This window comes from Aptenodytes forsteri, unplaced genomic scaffold (genome assembly GCF_000699145.1).
Source record: "Aptenodytes forsteri isolate BGI_AS27 unplaced genomic scaffold, ASM69914v1 Scaffold188, whole genome shotgun sequence".
NCBI classification, from domain to species: Eukaryota; Metazoa; Chordata; class Aves; order Sphenisciformes; family Spheniscidae; genus Aptenodytes; species Aptenodytes forsteri.
The window spans coordinates 99,214-110,344 of NW_008794371.1; the positions used below are offsets into that span (position 1 = coordinate 99,214).

Below are 11,131 nucleotides of genomic sequence, written 5' to 3' on the forward strand. Positions count from 1 at the left end.
AAGGAAGGTGATGCTTAGGGAGCGCTAATGAGGGAGACCAGGTAAGGTCTTCAGCAAATAAGAACTCCCTGTTGTTATCCCACCAAGGAAAAGTCCAGCTCCGGAGAACTCGAAGTACTCTGCCACAGGCCACCAGCTATAAAAGGCAGCCCTGCGGAGTGCAGGGAGAAGTCCACAGCCACCTGGCAGTGATCATGGGTGGGCTCCTGGGTATTTCTGGAGCCCAACCAGCTCTCAGCCCCACGAGAAGTTTAATTCAGTGGAGAACTTGGCAAGTGACTGTACTACGAAGGGCACTAAAACACCACTGCAAAGCTTCCCATTAGGTTCCCAGGGATAACACTAAGCAGGGGGGTGGAAGAAAAATGTTAGTCATGCGACTGCAGACAAGCAAATTGCCCATTCCTCTCCATCAGGCAGGTCACCCTGTCCTCCCTCCCTTGCAGACAGGCTTTCCATCGCTGGATCTCAGAGCCAAGTAAGAGCTGGGTGTTATTTCTGTACAACTGTAGACTAAACTGTTAAGTTAAAGCCTCCACAACTGGAGCTTAGTTGCCAACAACACACAGCTCCCAGCAGGGTCCCTCTCCTCCTCCGTGTTGGGTTCCAGTAAATCAGTGAGGAGCACGTTCAGCAACTGACACCAAGGGAACACACTGACAGGGGGAAAAACATTGCTGGTTTATTGCCTTCACAAGTCCTTTCCCATGGCACATAAGGCAATGACAAACATTTGCGCAGGGGAAGCCATGAAAAAAACCCCAAGGCTGATGGAGGCCACGCTAAGCTGGTTTTGGGCAGGAGCTCCCCCGTTCCCTTCTGAGCACCAAATCCAGCACTCGCAGCAGCCAAGCCCTAGGAAAGCCTCCTTGCACGGAGCACAGCAGCATCCCCTGTAACAAACTGCACATGGAGGAGAGTTTCAAGCTAGACACGTCTTTGGTGAGCGGCAGCCAGCCCAGGGTGGAATGCATACAGGCTGCATACGCCTGGGCCCACAGCAATTCCCCTCCCAGCTCCAGATGTGGATGTTCGCCAGCTGCCCTTACACAGGGCGAGAGAATGAGTTCCTGGGCTAATCAGCAAGGCGAGGGCTACGTCTCCAGCAGCAATTCATTGCCATGCCCACAGCAGCAGAGCTTCTGGCCTCCCAGTGCAGAAGGGACAAGCAGCAGCCGCAAGGGGTTTTGCTTTTTCAAGCCTCTGGAGATGGTCTGCTCTCCCAAGCAGCGATGCCTTGGAAATAGGCATCCTCGGGAGGGAAGCTCCTGGGAATGCAGCGTAGACAGACATGGGGGAGGAAGCCGTACTATCTCCTGGCCTTCACCACACTGCAGCTCTCCAGCACTTCAAAGGGGAACCCTCCAGCTGCAGCAGCAGCTGGACCACCCGCTCACTCCCCACACCCGGAGGGAAGAGCACCATTTCTGGAGGCTTATGAGTCTGGTGCATGGACGAGAGTCTTGGTTTGGTCTCCTCTTCATTCACAAGTCTCCACAGGGTAAAGGTTATATACTGACCTCTAACCCTGGAAGGAAACACCGTTGTTCTCTAGTGAGAACCAAAGACACAAGAACTGCTTTAATTTTGATGATGGGCTCCATCTGGTCCTGGACATTTAGTTATTTGAGTCTTATGTTCTAGCTACAGGTTTTTCTTTTTGCTCTCCCTTCACCATCCCCACCCTTACAAAAAGGTTTGCTTAGACGTAGCAAAAGAAAGGCAAAGGATGCGGAATTAGACCTCACACTTCTTTTTTTAAAGGGTTGTCATAACTCCGGAACTATTTATCTAACTCACTTCACCTAGCACAGGAAGATTATTCCTCAATTTATCTCAGTCTTACCTAGTTGGCTGTAACAATTATTTTCCAGAAGTTCACAGCAATTAACGTTCAAATACATGTCCTTTTCTAACTTTCAGGAAAAGAAACCTGACTCTTACTTGGAATTTAGCTATCCTAGAAATCCTGCAGTCTCTGGAAGGACCCCGAAAGAATCAGACAGGTTTTTTAGGGTGAGGGGGGACACAAGTTTATGATACAGAAGTAAAAGTTCCCTTGACACCAGTTTCAAGGGTAGTTATTTTATCCCTTAATAACCATTTATTATAAATTGTTATTATACCTTCAGTCAAGATAAGACAGACTTCTATTTCCCCTTTTTTCTTTTAAATCATGGCTCCAGTTCCTGGATCCTTGTTTATGCACACAGTATCTGGTGTAAAGCAATCAGTCTCAGCCAAGGTGTGAGGCATCTATGCCACACAGAAGAGTCACAACATTTTGAAAGATTGCAATCAAGCGATGCTATATTTTAGCACAGCTTTTCAGCCTCTGAACGCAGCTTCTAAACCTGGGAATTTGCTTGCTACACAGCAGCTTGCAATCATTCAAATCACCGGGGAACCTCTCTGCACATCTCCATCCTGCCAAACAGATGTACTTCCTTCTCATATTAAAAAAATGTATTCCTAATACTCATGCACGTCTCTGAAGCAAAGGATTGGAAGCACTGTCAGTGCCAGGCATCCTCAAATCCCCCACGATTTCCACGTGGACTGAAGGTGCTATCATGTCACAGGGTTAAAAATATTAAATTATAAATAAAAATAGTATTACAACAAACAAGACAGGACGGGGAGTGCCCTAAAAGCCAAGTGGTCAGCAGCCCGAAGAGACCTATTCTTCTCCCTCTCTTGCACGCTGCCGATGGCAGCATTAGGAGGTGGCACAGCAGGTGCCCCCAAAAGCACGCTGGAGCCCTCCACTCCAACTGGCAGGCACAGCATCACGGTCATGAAATGTGGCTGGGAGGTCTCCCTTTCTGCCAAATACAAGGATGTTCCTGCGAGTCACATTGTAGTATCTTCTAGTGACGAAAAAGCCTTGTCTCTGAAGCTAAGTTGGCAATTTGGGCAGCAAGCTGGCTCTTTGAGTTGAAGTACCCTTTTATTTATATAATGTTTGTGATGAGTTTCAAGTATCTCAGGACAATTTGACTTCCCAGTCCCAGACCGGGACTGCAGCCTGTGACTCTTGCTCTAAAAATGAGTGACCAAGCTCTCTGCTTGACTCTCCTCTGCCCTGTGCCATCATAAGCACGCCGTGACTCGTGGCATCAGCCCTGCTCACATGAGATGGAAAGGAGAAGCAAGACTGCTGACCAAGCACAGCCCCAGGCTGCTCACTGCTCCCACCTCCGATAACTGATCCCCAGGCTCTAGCCGGCCAGCTGATCACAGCCTGTAGCACCAAGAAGCCCCCGAGTTCAGCTCAACACAGCAGAGAGGGCTCCCCACGATCCCCGCACACCCATGCAGCGATAGGCATGAATCCCGCTGTGCCCTACGGACTCTGCCTGCTCTGGCACGGGGCAGCACAGAGGCTGCACCCCCATCTCCCATGCCCCTGAGCTTATTGAAACAGCCAGAGTTTTCCCAGCGGGAATCAAGCAGCATCAGGATCGTTTGGACACCTGCAGATAAACAGGAGCTGTAGCCAGAAGCTGTATTTTGCAATATGTGCATGCTAAAATCTGTGACGACCAAGTCAAAGGAGGAATTGAGTGACAAACGCACGCAATGCCATTAGTCACCCTCCGCCCAACACTCGCACCGGTGCCAGGCGCTATTCAAAGGGAGCTCAGCAGGGCGCAGGCAGCCAAGCCTTCCCCAGCCCGCAGCAGGGTCCAGGCTTTCTCAGCTAATTGCTAGCAGGCACACCAGGTAGCCGGTTAAGTCAAGTCACGCCTGCAGGAATGAGCTCGCCACACATCTCGCAGCAATACCATCACGCCGCCAACGCAAGCCCTGGAGCGCCCAGACCCTCTGTGCTAGCCAGGCCGTTCACATCCAGCGAGGACACTTACCGAAGGACTGCTTTCCAGTTTCTTGTAAACGGGAATCCATGCAAGTCACCACCACCTCTACCAGCAACACATACTCAAAAAGTCACCGGTTCTTTCAGACTGGCTTTCTCCAGTTCAGACTCCCAGTAAGAGTCCCGCACAGCCACGCCAGGGAAGGGGACAAAGGGGCACTGCTGACAGAGCCGACTTGGCAGAGTGCTCTTCTTGCTCTCTGCAGCCACATGATGATGACCCTCGTGTCACTGACTCAGCACATGCATTGCATTAGTGAACAAAGCGGAAGCACAGCTGTCATGACTTCTAGAGTTGGAAGCTCTGTGCGGCTGGGGATGTCAGCATTACCACGAGATTTGCAGGAGCCACCTTCCTGATCGAGAAGGACCAGCTCAAATTCCCTAGGTGCAGGTAGGTGTGCATGACCAGACTCTCTTCCCCACCACGTGTCTGGCCTGCCCCAGGGATCACCCTTTCTCTTGTGCTGACCATTCTTGCACAGGACCATGGCACAACACAGACCAGGAACATGATCAGCCTCGAGAAGCCGCCTTAAAATAACCCCCCCAGTTTTAAACCAGAGATCAGTTATTTCCACTGGCATCATGGCACAGCCCCAAAAGACAGCTTCAGGACAGAGGGGAGACACAGCGTGGAAATGAGCAGCCAAAGCAAACGGAAACTCCTTCCCTCTGTACAGCACTAACCTGCAGCCCGAGCTTTAGAAACAACGGCAAAATAAATAGAAACTAACTTAAAAACCAACTAAAACACCTGAGAGGGAAAAAAGAAAACCACCTGGTGGCCCTCTCACAGGTCTCTAGTCCTACAGCACCTGCAAAGCTTGTCAAGAGCTCACACAGATGGCAGCACCAAAGGAAGCCACTGCGAGCCCCCGTCGCTCCACACAGCAGTAGCGGTGGAGGAGAAGGAAAAGACTTGCTTACAAACGTGAAAGCAGTCTTGTGACCAGCAAAGGGTTATATATATATATACATATCTCTCTCTCTCCTTATACAAGACAGGCGGGTTACTGATGTGTGTCAGGAAGAGGAGCCCCATGGACCTGAGCCCACGAGGAAGTGGGAGAGGCAGCAGAAAGAGAGCAGGGCTGTGATGGAGATGGCATTTCTGCCCACAATCCTGTGCCCAGTCTCTTCTGAATCTCACTGCAGTGAAGACTTTCCTGTGTGCTAGTGTGTGGTATCAGGCCAGGAGACCCTTGGGGCAAAACATACATATCTCTCTCTCTCCTTATACAAGACAGGCGGGTTACTGATGTGTGTCAGGAAGAGGAGCCCCATGGACCTGAGCCCACGAGGAAGTGGGAGAGGCAGCAGAAAGAGAGCAGGGCTGTGATGGAGATGGCATTTCTGCCCACAATCCTGTGCCCAGTCTCTTCTGAATCTCACTGCAGTGAAGACTTTCCTGTGTGCTAGTGTGTGGTATCAGGCCAGGAGACCCTTGGGGCAAAACCAGATCTTCTCTCATTCCTCTTCAGATATGAATGCAACCAATTAGAATAAGAAATCCTGTTTACATCAGCCTGTGCCAGTCTCGGCAAGTCTCAAATTAACTCTTTTTCCCTTCCTTCTTAATGAAAGGAGACCTGGCAAGAAAAGTGGTCCTTTCCAAAACAAAAGCAGACCATTGAAGTTGGCACTCAGATCCAGGTTATTTAACGTTGCCTTCAACAGCCCTTGGATTAGCCTTTTCTCTGTAGCTCTGCCGCACAGAGATCGCGTTTCCCCTCAACAAGAGGCTTTTGGTCTGGCCAGATGAGTGGCCGTGCTTGGTCTGGTCTGCACAGGCTCCCTGCTTTGGAGGCGAGTTCCTGGGCTCTTGGAGGCTGCACTGGGGAAAGAAGGCATGGTGGGAAACCTCACGGCTTCCTCGGCCCATCAGCCTCAGCTCGAGCACCCGCATTGGTGCTCGCTGTGAAACAGGGCGGCCACTGCACACGGCGAGCTAAAGTCGTGCTTTCCTCATGACAGCGATAACGAGCGGTGATCCAGGGCTGACTTTCACCAGTGCCTGCGACAACGAGGTTTGGCTTTCACTATGCCTAGCATTTCTGTATCACTTTCTTCCCACGTATTAAAAAAAAAAAATCCCAGCACATCCCACAACTTCCCATTAACCACCACCAGCCCAATAAAGAAGGGTGGAAAGCAGCGGAGTCTTTCTCACACAATACTAGGGAAAGTGACTCTCCACGGGGCTCTCAGCACTTCCAGCAACTCGGAAACCGCAATCTAAACAGAGGACTTGGCTGCAGGAACACCTCGAGCAGGGGTAAGAAACACACAACTCAAAAGCTGGTTTTTTTTGGTGAAACAGAACAAATTACTCTCACTGTGCAAGGTCTCTTCTAACCAGACCTTGACACACCGGCTCAGACGTCGGCAGAACTTCTATTTTAGGCACGAGACAGATGCGAAGCGTGCATCAGTCAGTCTGGAGCTTGAAATACTGCATATTTGAGCTTTCACTGTCACAGTTGGATTTTTTTCTGTCCAATAGGTCTTATTCAAGGACAGCAGAGCAGCTGTAAAAGCAAGGAAGAGAATCACAAGAGGAGCAGTTTTACTGAGGCAGAAAGCAACTCTACCCTACAGATATACCAAGGTGGGGCTACGCAGTAAGCCCAGTACACTGAACCAAAGGACTTAAGGCATTATCCAACACAAAAATGAATTCAAACTTGCCAAGCTGCCTTAAAAGAAAGCAACCCAGAATTACTGATTTTGCACACTCCCTTTCACCAGGTAAAAGCCCATCTCTCGACCTTTAAACAAGGATGTGAGGCATCTCACCAGCTTAGGCACCTGAACACCTTCCTTCACGCAGATTAACACGAGCCAGCACAGAAAAACAAGTGTTGAGGATTACAGGATAAACAAAACCTGAGAACAGCAGGTAAACTGAACTGCCCTGGTAACTAATACTGCTCCCCAGCCTCGCTTCCCAGGGAGGGACAAAATCGGTGCATCGTGCTTCAGGCATCGTCTGAAAGTGGAACAGGGGTCTCAACACCACCGATATTTGGGAGTTGGGACACGTCTGCAGGAGTTTTAGACCACCCTTTTGCCAACTACCATGGGCCCTACTCAGACAAATCAATTGCTCAGAGGGCTATGCTGCAAAATCTCAGGAGCAACCCATTCAGGCATGTATTTTGCATGGTTCAGGTCCCGCTGAAGATGTTTTTTTAAGATCAAGAGGGGAACGTGGTGTTTTTTCAGCAGCCTCTTCTAACAAGTGTTGTACCCAGTGTTGCCACAGGTGGAAGTTCAGTGAAAACCATCCTCCTCCAAACTGGCCGTTTACTTACCCCCTGCCTGCATTTGTTGAGGGTTCATGTGACAAGCTGTGATTTTGCCTGCAGCCACTACAGGGGGGGGAGCACTACGGATGGGGTTGGTAGCCACAGACTTTGATCTCTTCCACCGGGAACAGTTTGGACAGCAAACCCCTCTAATGCTGTTCTAGTTTGGGAGGTTTCCTTTGAAACTAACAGCTGGAAGAGCATCAGAGGCACATGGTTAAACAGATCCTGCAAAGGTTTAAGAACTGTAAAGACCTCCGATCGATCGGAACAGTATGTTTTGGGGATTTATTTATTTAATGAAAACCAAGCACTGTTTGTATGGAACCGGGACACTTTGTATTTATAAGGTAGCTTTCCTCTGAGGATGTGAGAGCTTTTCAGACATTACAAGCCCGTCTCCTACGTTGCTGTAAGGGAAGGAGGTGTTACCGCACAATCCTTGCATCACGTGGTAACTCAGCAAGAGAGCTGTCCTCCTGGTCCCAGACCCAGGCTTCACATCTGGCTGCCCTATTAGAAGTGCGTGCAGTCACCCTGTGATCCTCCCTGCCTGCTACGGGTAAGGCAACCTGAGCTGTATTTTACTTTTTTGAACACTTGTGAAATACAGACAACTACCCAGCCCAGTCCCCCGCAATCACACACAACCGTGTGCACCAGCAGACCCCAGAACATCAATCCCGTACCCAAAGCGGATATCCCTGTGCCGAAAAGGGACACGAGGCAACAGGACAACAGACAAGTCAGGCAAGGAATAAGTGGGGTCACAGGCTGAAAGGCTGATCCTGAGTTGCAAAAACTGCGGCTCTCCAACCCCACGCTCCCACCCCAGTACAGTCAGCGTAAACAGAAGATACTTGAAACAGGGTTTTTCTTTCCCTTCGTAACACGAGCTGCTCCTCTAAGCTCCAGCAGCTATGCATACAGCCCTGTTGCACAACCAGGGCTTGCACAACCCTTGGAGGCATTTTATCAACTTGCTCCTCCAAAGCTTGGAGTTAGCTAGTGCCGAGAGATGCTAGCAATGACCCGTGAAAGCAAGCCAATAGATGCATTTCACAAGCAACCATGCAGCAAGATCCAGCGTACTTGCCAGCGCCGCAAAGACAGACCTACCAACTCCCTAAGCTGGTTACTAAACCTTCCCGGCAAACTTGCACGTGCACTGCCAGAGCCAGATTTTCCAAGGAGAAAAATCCAACCCCACCTTTAACTCCGAAGCTCCCCATCTCCTACTCCATACAGCGAGAACAGAAAGGAAAATTAGTCAGTAAGTCTACGATACTCCTTGCAAAGGAATAACTGGAGGCCCAGAAGTGGGTGATAACTAAGCAAGAATACTACAATAATCTGCCACCGTAGGTCAAACTCAGCCACTCTTTGGACTTGGGGCCCTAGAGAAGCCACCAGAGATACAAGCGCTCCTCTTCCACTCTTTCTGAATTCCGTGAGCGATCAGCAGCACACAGTTGACTTGAATGTTTACTTGGGGAGAAGCAGCAAGAGGTTATGAGCAGCCTGCGATTATTTGTTCCGATATATGAAATTTCAAACTCTATAAAAAAAGCCATCTTGGCAGAGGTGCACCTGTCACTGCAGGGCTCGTGACTCACTCTCAGTGATAGTGTGTATGAAGTAATCTCACCACTCGGATCAAATGATCACATTGGGAAAGCAACTTATGCAAGTTCTAAGAATTGTGTTTTTAGAGGTAGGAGAGCCCACGTCAGCAAACAGAACAAAGTTCAGTGTCAGCAGAGGTAACTGCTGGGTGGCTTTCTTTTACACCAGAGGAAAGGGATGGGGAGGAGATGGCAGGAGCGCAGACCTGAGCAGAGAAGCCTTTTCCTCAGTCCTTCAGGACTGAGCAAACACGTTATCTTGGCTGCATCGCAACAAAGGAGAGAGTAAAGATCAAATCAGATTTCAGTCCGGACACAGTTCCACGTGCCGCTTTTGCTGCGGGTGAACTGGGTAAAGAAACCATCGCTCCCAGCTCCCGGCCAGTCCCCAAACCCGACTGCGCCCACAGATGCTCCACAACCTGCAACGCTCAAAAGAAAGAGGTTACCTTGCACCAACAGCTCTGCAAGCAAGCGCTGATGGGGCCTGTGAGCTCCAGCACGAAGGGCGGCGAGCAGCGGGGAAAGCCTCCCTCAAGACAAGACAAGGAGTTTTGGTCGTACGGCCCCGTCGAGCTCCTCCAGCTGCTTTGGAAGAAACAAAATAAAAGTTGCAGAAGGCACTTACTTGCTCAACCCTGGCTATCCAGAAGGCACCACCCCAGAGATTATTGACTGAACAGGAGGCAACTGCAAAGCAATGACAAAGCAAGAGGTTTTACTCTGTCACAATTAGAGCAGGACTAAGTAACAGAGGGTTAAGCCAGCTGTGTGACACTACATCCTCCTTCCTGCCCACTCTTCACCTTACTCTCCAAGGCTTTTACACTAGATTAAAAGAAGGTGCTCAGTTGTGTCAGGTTTTTTTCCTGTAGTGCCGGTATCCTCCCTGCTTCTTCCCCACTTTATGGGAAAGCGTTTTGCAAATACAGTTCTCACGCACCATCACGTCCACGTGCAACAGAGGACTCTCCGAATCCAGACACTCTGTGCCGTGCACACCCTGCCTCAGAGCAATCAACCATCACAAGACACATCTGAAGGAAAACCAAGAGCTGTGCTGGGACAACTTCAGCTTCTCCAGGAAGGGCCCAGCTCACCAGCCCTTCCCCGACAAAACACAGATTTCCTCATCTTGCAGCAGATTAATCCACAAGTTTGCTTTGCATGTGCACAACAGCTCATCAGGATTTCTCAGAGAACTACGGAAATACTGAAAGAAAGCACATTCCCTTTTGTCTAGCAAAAGGATGCGTGCATCAGAGCACCCCACTAAGCACAGCTCTGCTGGCTAAGAACAACAACAACAAAGTTAAATCCCACGGCTCCTCACTATGGTCCATACAAAGCATAAAGCCCTGGGGAAGGAGGGATGTCCCCACCAATGCTGTTTCACTTTCAGAATTAGAAACAGAGACCTGATCCTTTCTTGTACTTTTCCAGCTTCTCGACTGGATATATGTTTCTGCTTTTTTAAAAAGAGCTATAAAGTACAATCCCATTTCAGTTTTCCAAATTCATTCAGATTAGGCAGAAAACCTCAGCGATCCCTCTTCTCTATATGCATTCCACCAAGCATTACTATTTCTTTTCACGCTCTGAAAGCTAACCCAAGCTAACCCACGGTCTAAACACTGGCAGACCAAAGCACGCTCCAAGCCGCACCAGCTGTGCTTACTCCTGCAAATAAGATGACTTCCTAAGAATCAATTCCACGCTGATGACTAACTCCCAACACTGCGATCCAGGTGTCTTCACCCTCTCCAGCTTCAGTATTCCCACAGAGGGGGTTTTCCATTATTTCCTTCGACAAGCACATTCCCTAAGGGGAGAATTTCACTCTCCAAAGCAATTCCATCAGGAAAAGACAGGGATAAACAGTATTCCAACACAGCAAAAGTTTATAAAGAGAAATAGGCGGAAGGACAGCAAACCAGCCCGGCGTGCAGCAAAGGCGTCAGTTAGGTGCCAGGAATAACTTTCTGCAGAGAAGGGCCAGAAAAAGAAGTTCATTGAAGCCTTTTAACCAGCAACAGCCTGGGATGGGGTAAGTAGAAGCAACCCTTCAGCGCACTGTGGAAGCGAGGCAGGGCGGACATCACCCTGGAGCACCCCTCTCCCAGCCTGCCGGCCCAGGACGGGCCCTGCCGGGGGGGCTCGGGCAGCCGCCACCTGCGGGGCAGGCAGGGCCCCAAGCGCTGGCTCCCGCCCTGCCTCACACCCCCTCCTCAGCCCCATGGCAGGGATCCCAGCACCTGGGTGCTGGCAAGCCCCCTGCCCCACAGCCCCCGGGGAGCCAGGCACGATAGGGGCAC

General features: G+C 50.1%; 1 protein-coding gene across 1 annotated transcript in view; it reads right to left on the bottom strand.

Moving 5' to 3' along the window:
• The window catches only part of LOC103905684 (NADPH--cytochrome P450 reductase), a 31,347-nt gene extending 20,764 nt beyond the window's left edge, over positions 1-10,583 (bottom strand). Inside the window, exons 1-2 of the mRNA XM_009287438.2 lie at positions 10,495-10,583; positions 9,266-9,404 (exon numbers count right to left, since the gene is read on the bottom strand). The gene's annotated coding sequence lies outside the window, so the exon portion shown is untranslated. The remainder of the gene's footprint in view (positions 1-9,265; positions 9,405-10,494) is intronic.
• Positions 10,584-11,131: the final 548 nt, after the last annotated feature.